Source organism: Ciconia boyciana, chromosome 3 (assembly GCF_034638445.1).
Source record: "Ciconia boyciana chromosome 3, ASM3463844v1, whole genome shotgun sequence".
Lineage (NCBI taxonomy): Eukaryota > Metazoa > Chordata > Aves > Ciconiiformes > Ciconiidae > Ciconia > Ciconia boyciana.
The window spans coordinates 103,089,805-103,103,365 of NC_132936.1; positions in this window are offsets into that span (position 1 = coordinate 103,089,805).

Genomic DNA, 13,561 nt, shown 5'->3' on the forward strand with positions numbered 1-13,561 from the left:
AAAGCAGCTGCACATAGAAGTTCAGTAAATTCTAAGCTAAACTAGATCAGGCGAAGATCCATGACGTCCGAGGATCCATCAGAATCAAACCAGGACGTTATTGCTGCTTGGAGGAGGTTTGGGTTCAGCTGAGGCTGAATTTGTTTCAGTTCAGGCCAGTAAAAGATAAATTGTTTCAGTATGCCACGTCATGCTTGAGAACATGGTATTTTAAAAATGGGAATGGAAAACTTGGCGGGGTTAAGCCCAAAGTGTTGGAAATCAGCTTGGGAAAAATGTTAGCATCTCCCGTTCTTCTGTGAGAGCTCAAACACCCACTCAGTGGCACAGGGTGTCCCAGCTCCATAAATATGGCACATAGGGTGGAGGTGACGGGCAGCCTTAGCACCATGCTGCTGCGGGCAGTGCGAGAGCAGCCTTCACACTGCGAGAGGGAGTGGGAAACGAGGTTCCGGGGCAGGGCTGGAGCTCCCTTAGTTGATTTGCAGCCAACTCTGCTTGACTCACACCTGTGTGTGTGGAGGTAAAGACATGCAGAAGGACTGTGCCCCTCTACTGGTGCGTGTGCTGGTTTTGGCTGGGATAGAGTTAATTTTCTTCATAGTAGCTAGTATGGGGCCATGCTTTGGATTTGTGCTGGAAACAGCGTTGATAATACGAGGATGTTTCGGTTATAGCCGAGCAGTGCTTACACAGAGTCAAGGCCTTTTCTGCTTCTCACCCCACCCCACCAGCGAGTAGGCTGGGGGTGCACAAGGAGTTGGGAGGGGACACAGCTGGGACAGCTGACCCCAGCTGACCACAGGGACATTCCATACCACCTGACATCATGCTCAGCACATAAAGCTGGGGAAGAAGGAGGAAGGGGGGGTCGTTCAGAGTGATGGCGTTTGTCTTCCCAAGTAACCGTTACGTGTGATGGAGCCCTGCTTTCCTGGAGATGGCTGAACACCTGCCTGCCTATGGGAAGGAGCGAATGAATTCCTTGTTTTGCTTTGCTTGTGTGCGCAGCTTTTGCTTTCCCTATTAAACTGTCCTTATCTCAACCCACGAGTTTTCTCACTTTTACTCTTCTGATTCTCTCCTCCATCCCACCAGGGAGGATTGGGCTGGGTGGGGATTAGTTGCAGCTGGAGCTAAACCACGACAGCATACAGCAACAGGATGGCGGGAGAAGCTTGGGCTGGGGGGGGGTCTCCATTGCAGGAGCCACCGCTGGACGTGGCTCACCCAGAGCTGTTCCTTGGGAGCTGTGGGAAGTCCATGCACTGGGCCACAGCCCATTAGGGCTAATTGCAGAGCTGAACAGCAGGGCAGCACCAAGCAAAGGCAATGGCCCGTGCTGGCCAGGCAGGGTGGGCGGTGTGGTGAGAAACACGGGGAGGGTAGGACGGCCTGCGGACCCTGGGAAGCACGAACGAGGCTTCTTCGGGACAGGCTCCTGTGGCAGGAGCCATTAATTTTCTGAACGGGTACACAGAATAAGTAACTTTTGCCTCAGTTGCAGGCGAGCTTCAGCAAAGGCTTCAAAACACCCGTTCGAGCTCAGCGTACAGGTCAGGTAGGAGTTCAAGGGCATGGAACTTCGGGCGTGCGTCCCGCCCCTCAAGGAGGCCCCCGGGCAAGGTGGCAGCACTGGGCGGGAGCCCCCGGGCTTTGGGGTGGCGGGGCCCCTTTGCGTGGCCGCGCCGTGTGACGCCCGGCGCCCTCGCCCGAGGCGGCCACCCAAGCCCCCGGAGGGCCTCAGCCCCGAGGAGAGGCGGCAGCCGAGCAGGGGCGGGAGGCCGTCAACCGCCCTCCTGCCGCCGGCGGCCCGGACAGGAAGCGGCGGCGGGCGGTGCCCGGGCCGCGCCAACACTTCCGGGTCGCCAGCCGCGGCGCGTCGGCGGGGAGGCAGCCGGAGCGGTAGCCGGAGCGGCGGTGGCGGCCGCCGCCCCCCTCCCGGGTGGGTCGGACAGGGGGTCCTGCGAGCTGCTGGGCCTCGGCCCGGCCCGGCCGCGGGGAGGGGGTGGGAGCCGGTCTTCCCCCAGGAAATGGCGGCGCGGCGCGGCCCGGTGCGGCCCGGCCCGTACGCGCCCGTGGGCCGGCCAGGGGCTCGGCCCTGCCCGGCCGGCGGGGGAGCCCCTCCCGGGCCGCGGGCTGCCGGCGGGGCTGGTGCACGGTCGTGAGCGGGTGGGCGGGTGAGTGCCGGCGCGGCGGGTGTAGGGCAGGTCGGGACGCGAGTCCCCGGCCCTCGGACTCGGGGCTCTGCCGGCGGCTGCAGGCTGTGCGCAGCCCCGAGGGCTTCCTCCTCGGCCGCACTGGGCGGGATGCTGTAACCCGCTGATAACCTGAAACGTGGCTGCTGTGGCCAAAAAAATTGCGTCTGCGCTAAGGGGGCATTCATCGAAGATGACACGAAACCAGGGGTTTGGCCTCTGATTCCCTATGCGAGAGGACGAGAGCCAAAACGTGCACTTCAGCATAGCGTGATGCAGCTTGGTAGGAGTGGCAGTAGGGCTGCCCTGAGAAGTGCTCGCTGCTTTCCTCTGTCTCTGCACTGCTCGTCTTTTTTTTTCTCCCTAACTCTTTTGGAAGTGATGGTATTGAATGTACTTTTGTCTCTCACTAGGTATGGATAACAGGAAGGATGAGAAAAGTAGGACGCCATGTGCAACATCACAAGAAGGGCTGAAAGCCCAAGGTAGGCGTTGCTAATCTGTTTCCACGCTGTGGTGTTATGTGTGTTATCCTTGATGTCAGTTACCGCGTTTGACCCTGATATTGAGCGTTGGCACTTGCTAATGGTAACAGACCATGGCGCACTGGAAGAGGGGGAAAAAACACAACCAACCCCTCAAAATAGGGGTTCATTGTGTTGAAGTTCTGTGAAGAGTCATTTTTGTAGACCATAGTTACTAGCATGCTTGTCACTGTTGCCTTGTGTTATCCGAAGGAAAAGAAAAAAGGAAACGAAAACGCAGTAGAAGCAGATCCTCATCCATTTCATCCACATCGTCTTCTAGCACTACATCCACCTCTTCCTCCTCATCACGCTCATCATCAAGGTCGTCTTCGTCAAGTAACAGAGGTAAGCTACCTCCATGCGTACACATGATGTTTACTAGTTTTGACAGCACTCCTGGAAACATTTAAAGCTTATTTTAAAGGTGGCTAAACCACCACAAAGTGACAGTGTAGAACACCAATACTGCATGTTCAGAGTGTTTCTCTCGTAACCCTTTCCTGTCGCTGTATTAAGGTACCTCTTTACACACAGTATGCAATGTTCTGGTGTCAATTTACAGAACTTCAAAACAGAAACTGCCATTCAAATAAATGTTACTTTGTATCAATATGCTGTATGTATTTAAAACTCTGTATTCATTATACTTTCAAAACACAGACCTTTTTCTACGTCACCTGTCTATCTAGACCAGAGTTGGGGCTTTTGATTTAGTCTTGCTTTGGTCTTAACATTTCAAGCATTTAACTTTGAGGACTCATGTGAAGTTTATTAATGCCAATGGCCAAGTTCAATGGGAACGCATAGGCAAGCATTGCAGGATTAAGACTTTCCATACTAAGCTGCTGCTCACTTACGAGGACTTGGGGTGGATACTATCGGGAGTAAGTGCAGATTCTTTCTATGGGTATAATTTGTGCCATCGAGGGGAATGTATTGCTGATTATATCAGGACTGCATTGTTTTGATATTCTGTATCAAAATATTTGGTATCGCTGCAGGTAAAGTGACCAAATTGCCATTTTTTAATAAAATGTGTCAGGCTAAACGCTGAAGTGTATTTTATCCTTTTTTTACTATGATTGGGAAGAACTCTAGTGTGAACTAGAGTTCTCCTGATGAGAGGTCTAACATCAGGGTCAGCTGAAACTTCACCATCTGGTACAGGACCTCATATTTGTGACTGTGTATTCCATGGTTTAACAAAGACTTAGTTCTGCTTCTCTTGAAGCAGATTTGCATCTGTATGGAAATATTACTTGTTCTCATACTTCAGTGGCTTGATTCAATGTATCTGACATAAATAAATTCTGAAAATATTCAAATCTGTGAACTTGTACATTTGACGGGGGAGGTCTTCCTTTCTTCTTGAATGAATTTTATCCCATGTGATACACTCTAAAACTTCTAAAAAGAATTAAAATGTCTCAGGCACTGACACTGTGAACATGCTTAGCATGCTCTCTGGTTCATCTTTTGGAGGGATGTCAAGAAACATGTATCTGAGGAAAAAAAGCATTCTGAATTAGGCTCAAGTTGTCAGTCTGCATGCTCAGAGATTACAGCTAAAAATTCCCTAAGTTTTCCCATTCACAGGGGAGAGCAGACAATCTAGCAAAAATGTCCTACAAGGGCATGTTTAAACAACTCTACTTACTCCATCTAGACAAGAAAAGACATGAGGTAATTGAGCTAAGAGATATATAGGTGTAGGTAGTTGCCAATGTGGAGAGGGCGTGAAAAATTGTTCTGTGACTTTCAGAGCAAGGAATAATGACCTTAAATTGCAAGGAGGGATTTGAATTAGATCTAATAAAAATAAATCCTAGCAGCAGAGCAGTGGAATAGCTTGCCTATCCTGGAGTTAAAGACCTTGAATGACGAAGGTTGTCCTAGTCTCACATGTCAGGTATAGCAGGAGTGGAGTTAACATTCCTTGGGATAGCAAAATGGAGATTTCTTCTGGCATTTTTTAATTTGTGTTTCTCTCTTCTTATTTAGCAAGTGCAGCTGTTAAGTCTGGCTGTTAGACACTGGGCAGTGGTTGGGAAAACTGAGAGGAGAGTGGGGGAAACTGTATCCTTCTCTCTTGAACTGTATGCCCCACCTGCCTTCTGCAGCCTTGCTTCTAACATAGGTTATATGGAAAATGAAGCTAACTTCAATGCAGAAAGGACACACTTTGCTGTGGAAAAAGAGACATCGGGATATAGAAACTGGGAATGTCGCTTGTTAGGTGGAGCTGGGAAGGGGGTTCCCCTCAGACAGGAAAAAAGCAGGCAAATCAGTGCTAGAACTAGGGAGGTAGGGTTGCCAAGTATGGAAACAGATTGAGCTAGTGAGGAGGCCAGATGGTGAGGGATGGTAACTCAGAGTGAACAGGAGGAAAAGATGGCCTGGCTTAGCCTAGGAAGTCAACAGTTCAGTGCAGCAGTCTAGAGAAGTTCTTCTAGGGTTTGTGGTCATGAGAACCGTGGCTAGGATGGTGGGAGACAAAACCTGAGTCTGGAAGAGATGTGGGCAAAGGGATGAAACTGAGCAAATGTCTGTTCACCATAGTGTACCAGTTTTGAGAGTCTGGAAGGAAATCCAGTGTTCTTGAATGTATCCCTTTCCTGATGTCGGCAAACATTTGTAAAAGCCCTCTGGCCAGGTGTACCATCCCCTGTGGGCGCTTAGTCCAGTCTGTTGTTGCCAAGAGACTGAACGTGGTGATAGAATTACCATTTTCATTGTTTCTTCTGACATGCTTGTGCTGAAGTTGTCATTAGGAGGCCAAAAGAAGATTGCTTGGGCAGCCTTACCTCAGACTCTTTCGAGTCTGGCTGTGGTCTGGTATATTCCTATAATGTTATCTTTTGCTTGGAATTTATTGTAAAGAAGCTGCAGAGCTGATAGCTTGAAGGCAGTCTGTTGGAAGACTAGTAAGCTGTTTCACTGTCTCTCTCGGTTTACAGTCCCATAGTCAAAGCTGGTGCTTCAAAATCGACTTTCTCACATACCAGTCACAGTGTAATCTTTAAAATCTATGATTGGCTTATAGAACTTGTGAGTTTCTGCTTTACAAAATTTACTACAAACCTTGAAGTTGGAAGGTGAGCTAAGTATGAAAAGTTTTTCATTTGCCTTGAACAGTGATAATGTTTTCAGTGGTTTGGCAGCCCCAACAGTACTTTTTGTTGCCTCCTTTAAGAGTCAGGATCCCTGGCTATAAAACAGATATTTGCAATCTGTTGAGCACAGCTGCAGAAAGAAGAGAGAAGTATTGTCTCTATTAATATAATATCTTGGTATAAGTAATCACTGAGTAAATCAGGTATTTTCAGTTTCCATGTTAGACCAGTAAGTGGCAGTAAGTTAATGTGTTGCTTTTCTTGGGGTTAGTTTCAACCAGTGTCAATATATATAGCTGAATTAAAGCATTTTCTTCTTATGTTTTACTTTTCTATCTGCCTTATCTGTAAACCCAAATGCCTTTGTCAGAATGCTAAACTTAGGGGGGTTGATTTTGTTTTGTTTTGTTTTTTTTTTAATTTTAGATTCTCCTAAGTCTAAGTCGAAGAAAAAGAAAAAAGAAAAACACAACAAAAAGGTAAACATTTACAAAGGGAAATAAGTAGTTAACAAACAGAAAATAGTTCTTCATATTTTGATAACCTTAAATGTCATGTAAGATGTAATGCTTTTGTCTGTGGCTATGTAAATCTGAGTCATACTTTTAGGGTTACAGTAGGTGAACTGATAGGCTGGCGTATACTTGACTGTATACGAAAGGAGAAATAATTTAAAGGTTCCTTTTGCTGGTTCAGCTAGAGTTTAGAGTAGTCTCTGAAGAAAAGAGAAGTGGGGAGTCTTGATCACTATAGAATTTGTCAGAAGAAACATTTATAGTCAGAGAGTAGTAGATTCTTGCTGTTGTAATTTTTCTTCTTCATTTTGTTAGGACCTTCTGTTCAGTGATTTTATATATTGGGGTTAGGTTGAAAGAGAGAGAATAGGGGATCAGACCATTTCTGTTTCTCAAGATCTCAAGAGTTGCTAACCCTGCTGCGTTACTTTCTGTGTATTTCAGATAGTACCTATTCAGCAGTGGTAAGGGCAAGCAGTAGTTGCTGCCTTGACTAGCTGGGGCGTTGAGAGCTACTTGTGGATTTCCTCTTTTTGCCCTTGTGAGTCTGTAAGCATAACAGTATATGTCTTATACTTGTAGAAAAGGAAAAAAGAGAACAAAATGAAGAAAAAGAAAGAAAAGAAGAAAAAGAGAGAGAAAACAGGACCTGTCCAGCTTTCCAAGGTATGCTTGTGTGAGTCTGAAGTCCCGTTATATTTCTCATCTAAACACTTAATCAGTCCTGTCATAAAAATGTTTATAACACCACCAGTTTTGTCATCAGCAAATAGAAACCTATCTCTATTGTTTTGGACAGTTAGGAAGTAAAAAAGATTATTGTCTGTAATTTTATTTAAGATTTGTAACATTACAAAATAAAGCAAAGCTTATGTCTTTCTAATGTGTGATCTCATTTTAGTTCTTTAAAAACAAAAAGAAGAATGAAAACTACAGCATGATAACCGGAAAGAAAATTAAGATGAGAATAAAGAAGACTAAGAAGGATAAAGAGGTAAGAGTTAAAATAGTCTATATATCTCTAAGGGAAAATACTGTATCTTTTAATATTTTTCTAATAGTAGTCTTTTGTAGAAGAGTAGATCTTACCGTTAGGAGTTGTAAATTGAGTGTAGCTTTTAATGTGGCTATGATGCCATCTGAGAAATTTTAATTCATTCTTTTGGCAGGTTTTGTGTTATGAGTGGGCTTGGAATACTCAGGCATGAGTAGATAAACGGAAGGATGCTTGGGCATGTACTTAGAATTTAAGTCTGTAATGTTTAGCTGATTTGTGGCTTTCTCTGTTGATTTAATTTGTGCTGTTTCTAATTGTCCTCATCTTCTTCCAGTCTCTTGTGATCGGTTGTGGTAATTGCTGCTTTACTGTGTTTTTCTAACACATGAGTGGCTAGCCATTATTTAGAGAGGAATTAAAAAAAGATGATAGTAGTATTAGGACCATGTGCTCATGCATTCTCTCAAAGTGTCAAAAGTCTTTGCTGAGATACTCAGGGAAATAGATATCATGAATAGCATTTTGTGCTCTTGCTATGGGTGTTTGGACTCAGCACTTCAATACGTTCATTCTTTTCAGCAGTTTCCACACCTTAGAGTGATCTGCAGAGGGCTTCTGTTACTAGTCAGTATGTGTTAAAAGTGTTACTTTGCTGAGGTATCCAGTTTGGCGGATTCTGATTCAGCCATAACAGTTCATTCTATAGCTACCAAAGCAGACCTGAGCATTCCAAGTTAAATTTGATCAAAAATACATTATCATCTTTATGTGGCACTGAAGTTTGTGTTAAATTATGCTGAATGCGTGCTAGTCTTATCCCAGTAACCTGCTTGTTACAATATTTGATGTCAGACATTTGATGTTCGTCCTTTTTTAATTGGTGTCCATGGTCATGAACATGCTGAATTGAACAACATCCATTCTTCACAATATTTTAAGATTCAATAATTGTTTTATAAATTGTGATTTTAAAAACACTGGAAGCAAGTGTTTTGACTGTTTGGGCCATCTCTTATGTAAAGAAAGAACCTAAATTCATGGTTCCCTTTCTGTTATGCTGCAAGCTGCTTCTTATGCATAGAAAAAAAATGATAACTTCCCAAAGCACAAGACTTGCTGTGTGTACAGTGAAAGTTGCCTCAAACACCAGAGAATTGCATCTCTTCTGCTTGTGAGTTCCCTCCTGAGCAGGCTATGAACTACATGATGACAACCCATTGGAGCCTCCACGGGGAGCCACTTAGAAAATGTATCCTGAAATAGTGACAGCTTGTCTCTTATAGCATCTCTTCTGAGTACCCATTGCCTTGCACTTCCTCCAGGCACTCACACCTAACTGGTAGCTAGTCACATCCAGCTGTTTGAATGTGGTAGTGTTTGTTGTGCAGCATGCTGAGATGTGAAAGCCCCACAGAAAGCAGGGTTATGCAGCCTGAGATGTGGAAGCCCCACAGAAAGCAGGGTTATGCAGCCTTGGTCCACTGAGTAGAGGTCTGTTAAACCACTGCCTCTGCTTTTCTGCTCTACAGAGAGACCGGAACCGTGCAGAACTCCTTGAATTTCTGAACTCTGCCTTATAATGGGAAGAGTGCTGACCAAGGACTTGTAAATATACCAAGCCAACGATCATCATGCCTAGCAAAACACTAAAGGGAAACTCAGGGAAAAGGACGCCAAGTTTGACAAGACCAGGCTCTCCTGCTGAGAAGACAATCGGGATGTCCTTTCTTAATGGCAAAATGAAGAGTAACTGATAACTTGTTAATGAAGATCCATGTCCTCCTTTTGAGATCCTAAGGTAATAGCCAGGCTGTGGTGTTTTAGAAGAGCCTAAGAGTGTGTCGTTGACAAATGATAAGAAATGACACGCTGAAGTCCAGTAATGTAATTTCTATCCTAACTGCATGCAGAACGCACTCTTAATTTCAAATGTCTTAATGTTTCTAGTAGTTTAAGCAAAGCAGAGTATTTGTAAATGTCTATTTGAAAGATGAGGCGTTTCTATATGTATATTTTTTTCAGTAGTGGTTTTACTTGTCCTAAAGAGCAAGTTGACCTTTGTAAATAGAACATGCTTTTACATAAATTACTTTTTGACAGTTCATTCACTAATATATTATTTTCTTTCAGAGTTTGAGATATGCACTTTCTCTGGACAGTTTAGTGCTCTCTCTCACTAGAAAGTGTAACAGTGAAATACTCTAGAGCAATAATGGTAGCTGAATGATTTTTCTTATCCTAAAATAGAAGCAGGAAAGGTCTCTGGTTTTGTTTGTCTGGATCAGCTGTCCAAAAGCAGCTCACAATAGATAGTTTACCCCCCACATCTGGAGTTGCAGTTCCTAAACCTAAAAACTCTGGAGTTCTGGCCTGCCTTTCTGATCGCGTGAGCTGTGTATCAAATCTTCCTCCATCTGAAGTGAGCAAGACACATATTGCATATCTTAGTCTAATGGAAAGAGAAAGAGACATAGGAACGATGCCAAGGCAGGTAGTGACCCTCCAGGTGTGTTGACAGTCCTCTGTGAGATGAGACGGGTCTGGATATGCAGCTGGACCCTAGCATAACTTGTGTGTGTGTTAGCCATGGTAGTTTGCTCAGTGCTTGCTCACTTCCTTCCAGAGCCTTGACTTTGGATTACCCAGCAGGCCCCTGTGTACATAATCCTGATGTCGAATTCCACCTGAATCCCTTGTGTAGCAAGTGCTCCTTGGGAACCACAATTTAGGAATACCTGAAAAAAGGGAGTCCAGGGTAGTTGACTTCGACAAGAATATCAGGTGTACAGTGGTCAGAGTGTGGGGGGTTCATTAAAGAGCAAACAAACAGAAAACTCGTTGCGTCTGTGTCTGCCATGGTGTTTTAAGTAAATCTGAAGATTTGTACCATTGCTCAAGGGATAATTTTAAAACTGTTTTGATGTGTGAAACCTTCTGAAGATGCTAGAATCCTGTCTTTTCCGTAGTTTTTTTTGTTGTTGTTGTGAAACATTTTGCAATTGTTGCAGAGATGTAACTCTTTAGAGACTAAAGCCCCGATCCAGAAGAGCAAGTCTTTACATCCTTGTGAACATAAAACATGAAAACACATAGGTAAGAACTGGAGTTTCCTTGACTTTTAACCTGGTGATGGAAGCGTTATTTGGAAGCACTATTCTGAAATGTCAGTAGGGGAAAAAACAAACAACCCCCCCCCCTCCTTTTCTTTTCATGGGGATCATGCTTTGATTTATTCTACTTTGGTATCTTCTAGCTAGCGATGCCAAAGCATCTTGCCCAGATAAGGAGCTTTTATCTCTGGACTTCTCTTAACAAGGTTAATCCCAAACACACTCTTAGAAGACACTAATATCCTTGCCATTCCCTAGGTTATATTTTATGTAAAGATAGTATCATTTCCTGAAAATCTGGGGGGAGGGGGAACTAGGAATTTGGAAGATAGAAAGCAAATAGGAATGGGAAACCCGGAGATCGCACTTGTAAAGAACTCCATTGGTTGGAAGGTTCAGACTTAATTGAAATAATCTGCTTTTTGCTGCCTCATTCAAGATCGGTCAAGATCGTAAAAACTCCTTCACTGTTCCATGCTAGTATGGAAAAGGCAAAGGACCTTTAGTAATATCATGTGGTCTGTTCCTCTTTTAGGGTTTTGGTAGTTGCAAACTCTGTACAAAAAATGAGTCAGACCACTTTTTCTTAAAAAAAAAAAAAAGAAAACTTTTTTTTTCTCTGTTTCAGGATAGAGGAATTTTTCCTGTTCAGTTTTGACATGCTGGATATGCTTTGGTGACGCTTTAAAGTATTTCTATGCCAGCATTTACTTCTAAGCTATCATTTCTTTTAGAAAACCAAGCTGCTTAAGTTCTGTGGCAGTGATTCAGTTTTATTCTCTCCTGCCCAGTCAGTTTAAGTGCTGTCTGAAACTTGCCAGCAGTTGCTGCTTTTATAAGCCTCCTTTTCTTTCCTACCCATCTCCATGTAGATTCTTGGGTTTCTAAAAAGGTTTGAGTTCATGTTGCATCCTTCCCTCCCCCATCTTTCCCCACAAGCACTGAGATCATGTGCATCTTCTTGGGACTGAGTATCTCTGAGGCTGCTGTTTGGAGCTGGCCAACAGATTCCAGTCTCCCTAGTGAGCACAGGCCCATACAGCCAGAATAATTGTCCATGCCTTGCCGCCTCAGGAAAGAAAGTAATTTTGTTTTCGCTAAAGCATAGCTTCTTAATAGTGCTTCAGATTACTGTTGTGGCAGCTGAACCAAAGACTGAACCAGATGTGAAGGTTATGACAGTAAGATAAGAGATGTAGAGGAATGTGATGAAATACAGATCGAGAAATTTGCATGAGGGAACTACGAAGCAGCGTAGGATGTCGACCTGATATGCAAATGTCTGACAGAGAGCCTTGCTACCAGGTCTCAAAAAAGTGCATATTGTGGGGGAAGATGAAGGTGGGAACAACAGAACAATAGAAAAGGTATGAGGTAGCAATGGAAGGAGGCTGCTGCTGTCAGAAGTCATAGAGTGGGGCGGAGGTCAGGTGATAAAGAAGGGGCTGCAGAAGCTCACCTGGCTGGACAAGTTGAGAGTCTTGCTAAAATGCTGAATAATAGAAGTCTTTCAAATGTGAAACCTACTTTTTTTGTGTGTGTTTGTGACAGTCTTCCTTATCACACTCACTTTCTGTGTCACTGCACCATTTTCCATGCTGGGAATCATGCAGAACTCAACTGAATTTTTTTAACAGAACTGGGGTGGAAAGGAGGTGAAGGATATATTCTCTGAGCTGCTGCTGCCATGCCCATCCTCCCTGGCACTGTTCTTTCTAAGTATTCTATCCCAAGTATTCTAAGAATTCTTAGAATACTTTCTAAGTATTGTAAGTATCTAAGTATTCTTTCTAAGTATTCTATCCTTTTTTACAAAAAGTTGTACCACAAGCAGCAGAACTGATAATACTTGGTCCCTTGGGATTTGTCCCTGTTGCTCTTTGAGCCCTTGCTACCACACTAGTCCTACCTCCTGCTTGTGTGCTGTGGTTAGGCAGGCATACATGTAAAATGGCTGTGTGGTTTTCATTGGTCCCATGGTGGAGGGTGCTCACTGGGACCTCCTGGATCTAGTGAGTAATTGTCACGAAGCAGGAAATGAACTAGGTATTTCTAAAGATCTCTCCATAATTGATCCAACTGGTAGTAGTCCCAAAAGTTATTGGAAGGGGATGGAGTACAGTTACATACATTTATTTTCTTATGCAGGGAAAACAGGCAAAAACCAAAACATGAAAGAATGGTTGATGCAAGTAATTAAGTGATTCAGCCAGTTCTCATGAGCAATGCAATTCTTTGTTACTCGTTTCCTTTATGATTTGCCTGAACTTGACTTCTTTACCTGTGCAGAAATGTACAAGAGATCAAGATCAGAAAATACTTATAAATACCACTTTGTCTTGGAAGTACTTGCCTCCATTGAACTGAGAGGCAAGTATCATCCTGCAGTGCTGAGCAGGGCCTGCAATTTTGATACCTGTTCAGTATTTAGTATAGTTAAACTTAGGCAAGTTGTGCTGTTTTGGTGTACTTGGATGTTTCATGCTGCAGGAATATATGAACTTCCCAGTCATCCTCTGCAGCGGGGAAAACTGAGTGGGCTCTATAAGCAGGGGAAAAGCAGAGGTCAGAGAGGATGAAGTAACTTGCCCTGGGGTCACCTGCTGAACCTGCCCTGGTGAGGTGCAGGTGGGGGCCTTGACCACTGGATGGAGCTCTGATATGCTTTGTTGTACGTGCTAAACGTACTCCTCCTGGTCTTTGCTGTGCATATTTAGAAACAAGTTTCTAAAGTTCTTGTTCAGCTCTCAAGGTTGGGAGCTCCACTCTTATTTGGGCACTCCATGAAATGGCTGGATTTTAAGTGGTAGTGGGTCCTCCTGAAGGATATGAGGTCCTGGGCACACCTGAAAATCCTCCATTCTGCTACTTGGTTATATTTGAAGCTGTAGGGTAATAAATAAGCTTTTGAGGAGCTGCTTCTTAAAATGATTGGCGAACACCCAGCCTTCTAGTTCCATCTCTGGACAAAATGAATCATCAAAATTACTGTCCAGTGCAGAGATCATGATTTATTTGACAACAGGTATTTTTTTCCTGCCTGTTCACTTTCGGTCTTAAATTGTGATTCACAAGGAGTATGAAACATCTAGTGTTTTCTG